The following is a 5,000-nucleotide window of genomic DNA, read 5'->3' as shown; positions in this document are numbered from 1 at the left end:
ATAATAATACAATGGAAATAATAATGATTATGATGATAATAACAATAATAGTAATGTTAATGTTAATGAGTTTATAAATTTTCTAATGAACAAACGTGTGGCAAGAGTCATTACCGCTGTTGATACTGTTAATATAGTTAATAATTATGTTTTGCTCAAGTGTTAAGTACAGAGACAATTAGTTTTTTCTTAGGGTTTCACAGGATCAATATAGCCATCTTAGTGTGTTGAAGTCAAGGAACACGGCTAGTTGTTATAATAATTTTAATCTTTACGTGCTGTCTAATTTGTACCATTACCGAGGCTTCTAAGGTATACCCTCAGATCTCCGAGAGGGAACACAGTATTACTTTTTTTCTCTCTCTCTCTGGACTGGAATTCAGAAAAGGTCATAGAATTTTCTTTCGCTAACTGAGAGATTGTCGTAAAAAAAGAAAAGAAAAGAAAAAAACTGCCTCTGACTCATATAGTCTTATTTTCTTCGTGCATGATCCGCAGTGTGTGACATTTTAGAGTTGATGCTGTCAAATAATGTTTTCGTTTCAGTCATGATAATAATTTGCAAGAACTAAATAGAGTAAATCATAGGCAAGATATTCGAAAATATAATATGACTTGAATGTTCAGTAATAAAAGCTCAGTGTCATTTTTTTTTTTTTTTTTTTTTTTTTTTTTTTTTTTTTTTTTTTTTTTTTTTGCTATAGCATGGGGTGTTTAATTCACAATGACAAGGTTAATGGCATTGATCATTCTATTGTAATAACTGGAAAAATAACATGTTTTTTATTTATATTCCGAGAGTATCAACAAATTTACAAATTCAAAGTACAGGACAAAAAAAGAAAAAAAGAAAAAAGAAAAGAAAAGAAAAGAAAAGAAAAGAAAAGAAAAGAAAAGAAAAGAAAAGAAAAGAAAAGAAAAGAAAAGAAGAAGAAGAAGAAGAAGAAGAAGAAGAAGAAGAAATCAAAAGTGATAAGCAAGATCATCCCGTCTGTGCCTGGGCGAGAAGATCCACTTTCAACCAAAGCATTTTTGCTAGTTTGCCTTTTAATAACAAGCCTGTCAAAAAAAATAGCAATTTATTAGATAAACTAAGTTGTTTGCATGATACGTTCTTTGGAAAGAAACCTGTATTAGTAAATTGTAATTAAATTGTAAATGCAAGTAAAAGATATATAATACCTATAAGGAAATAAGTATGGATGGATTTATAGTTAGTGGATTGTGGATAAAAACCTTACTTGTAGTCTAATTTTGAAATAACGTTGATGTATGCACGAGTATAAGTTAAAAAGGAAGAAGCGAATATTGCATTAGGTAAGGGTTGAACGCAAGGAAGTATTAAGGAATTGCTATCAGTAAATTGTAAATTCTGGAATGTGAAAATTGTACACGAATATGTATAACAGCTTATTTTTCTCTTTTTTTTTTTTTTCTGTTTCTTTCCTTTTTTCTTATTCTTTTTTTGATACGGATGATCATGACACGTGTTAGTTGGAGTCAGACAATATTCATGTTTTATAATTTGTGTTGAAAGTTTGTGTTCTCTGAATTCTCGCGGAATGAATACACACACACACAGACACACACACACACACACACACACACACACACACACACACACGCACACACACACACACAAAGTTCATATATTACATCATCCTCAAAGATGAATTAAACATACAGAGCAGCGCGTATCAGCGGCATTTAATTTAGACCCTTCCCGATATTGACATCTGGCAGTGCTGTTAATGCAAGCTTTTAAAGTGATTACTGGCCGTGATGGTACGATCTCTCGTTTTAGTAATGACAAACGCATTTCGTATATTTTAATTTTAAAATGACATCGATAAGATATATTACTTTTAGATGAATGACGCTGCGAGAGGAATTAAATATCGCATAATGCATGTCTATAAAAAATATATGGTGTATATATTTATTTACAAACATGCATGGATTGTAACTCAGCTATATCCATATCTTATTACTATATTCTATATTATTCTATATTTTTATATAATCATACATGTTTGTCACATGCGTATCTTCACACATACATATACATATTCATATACGCTTATTTCTCTCTTCTTGCCACAGTATACATTGCAATTGCGTGTTGTCTATCCCTCCTGCAAGAGCTATGTGTTGATGTAACGCTTGCTTGTTCGTCACCGGTTGTCACATGTTAACTACGTGACATTGCAATCCGTTGACCATTGTAGGAGGTGACAGGCATACACCCCGCTTAGATGAGCAGTCAAAATAAGGGAGTCAAGACATCTTGGTTGTCTTCCTTAAACCCTAAGCTCGCCATCTACCATACTCTTGTAGGGCCCATCATTCGGGCTCATACGTGAATGCATACACTAATATTTATGTTTAAATGCGCACACACTTGATCTCTCTCTCTCTCTCTCTCTCTCTCTCTCTCTCTCTCTCTCTCTCTCTCTCTCTCTTACGCAAGCACGTGCATACACACATGCACAAATGCACACACACACACACACACACACACACACACACACACACACACACACACACACACACACATTCGGACACACACGCGCACTCACTCACTCACGCACACATAGTTTATATGTGTGTTTGTTCGTTAATGTGTGTGTATGTGAGTGTGTGTACATATATATATATATATATATATATATATATATATATATATATATATATATATATATATATATGTATGTGTATATATATATATATATATATATATATATATATATATATATATATATGTATATATATATATATATATATATATATATATATATATATATTTTTTTTTTTTTTTTTTTTTTTTTTCCATATATGCGCGTGCCCACAGACACATACATATATTAGATAAACAGAGAGATGTAGATAAAGATATATACATTAATATCCATTTTTGCTAAATGCACACTTAGCCTTATTGACTCACCATATCTAATAAGTAGTCAAAATTTATCATAGTCCCTTCAAATGTCAATTATTAATACTGACAGATGAATGATTCCATGAATTCCCTACAAATCAGACGTCATAAGTGATTGAAACAGGTTTAATAGGAATGATAAAAAAAAAAAAAAAAAAAATATTCGGACCCTCCCCCCTCCCCGAGTCTCTGTCGCTACAAAGCTCTACTATATACTAAATGTAACAGCAATATCTGATTCCTACAGTACACCTGTATTAGAGATGATCCAGCGAAGCATAGTCCTCCTGGTTGAAGAGATGTACGAACCTATGCTGGCATTATGCAAGATCCCGAGGTAGTGGAGGAAGGTGTCCCTAGGCCTGGCATATGTACTCCTTATATTAAGTTAGGCAAACCTCTATATATCTGTGACATTCCAGTGTACGTAAAAGGGAGGACAAGACTTCCTACCTGGTCAGGTATATTCCCTCGGGGGGCGCCGGGTCTACCCTATTTATAACAATTACTAGGTGAATCATCTATCTATCTGTATACTTACATACACACACACTCAAAGAAGAAAGAAAGAAAATAGGGATGTGTGTGTGTGTGTGTGTGTGTGTGTGTGTGTGTGTGTGTGTGTGTGTGTGTGTGTGTGTGTGTGTGTGTGTGTGTGTGTGTGTGTGTGTAAAACGAGTGAGTGTTGCTTTCCGATGTTTACAAATTCTTCATCCTTTCTTCCAGCTGTGCCAAACCCCATGAATTACCGAGGGGATTGACCTCTTCCTGGTCAGCATCCTTGTACTGACCCTACGAGAGTTACCGAATACTTTATCACTTTGTCTGTACTTGAGGTATTGTTATGTATTAAAAAAAAAGAAGAAGAAAAAAAAAACTAGTTTGGGCTACATATTTTCTTCATTTTTTTTTCAAGGTATGTATATTAAGTCTCAACAATCGGAATAATAAATTATTGAACTCTTTCCCTTTGCAATCCATACGAAATTGTCATATTAACAGAGATTGGAGTAGAAGAATGTGAATATCTTTAGAAAGGGAAAGCATTTTTTTCTTAATCACCTATTTTCTCCGTTCTGATGTATTGCTTTTTCAAATTTCATATATTCAGTATCTTGCATTAAGTCATAATAAATTTGTATTTAATTATTTATTTTAAGGTCCCAAAGTTATGAAAACACTTGCCGAACTTGTTCATAAAGCTTCTATCCTTTCGTTCAATACATTCCGTTGTTTCCCCCCAATCCAATAAAGACTACAGTACCAATGAATGCAATCTGCTCTTCAGCGTCAATCAAATTCCCGCAATAACAGTAGCAATTACTGAAATGAAAAATCCGCCATATTTCCGTGCATGGAACAGCTGCTACTCACGACCTGCTGTGTTCGACCCCCGCGCTATAACTGCTCGAATGGCTCCCGTGGGCACTCTGATCACGGGTCTGGCGACGTCGTTCCCTTGCCAGGAATATGGTTTTCACACTGGAGGACCAAGGGCACAAGCACGGGGAGGAAGTAATGTCAAGCACGCACACACACACACACGCACACTCTCACACACTAACACGGGAAAATAAGTGATAAGACACACACAAACACGGGAAAATAAGTAAACACACAGACACAGACACGCACGGGAAAATATGTAATTACACAGACACACACACGCACGGGAAAATAAGTAATAACACACACACACACGGGAAAATAAGGGATAACACACACACACACACGGGAAAATAAGTAATCACACACACAAACAAACACGGGAAAATAAGTAATCTCACACACACACACACACACACACACACACACGTATTCCATGCAGACTTCCTGTTCCCCTCCCTTAATCTTTTATTTGGTCTTCCATTACATCTATTACCTCATAAAATCGAGTCAGTTAGCCTCTTATTCGTTCTTTTATCTTCGGTTTTTGCTGCATGTCCATTCGTTTCTGTTCTTTTATTGTCTTTTCTTATCCAAGGTTATCTTTTATCTCATAGTTATTACCAATATTACTTTTGTTCCCTTCTTATCTTTCTCGTTATTTATTAATTTT

This window comes from Penaeus vannamei, chromosome 32, assembly GCF_042767895.1.
Source record: "Penaeus vannamei isolate JL-2024 chromosome 32, ASM4276789v1, whole genome shotgun sequence".
Lineage (NCBI taxonomy): Eukaryota > Metazoa > Arthropoda > Malacostraca > Decapoda > Penaeidae > Penaeus > Penaeus vannamei.
This window is presented reverse-complemented; position numbering follows the sequence as displayed.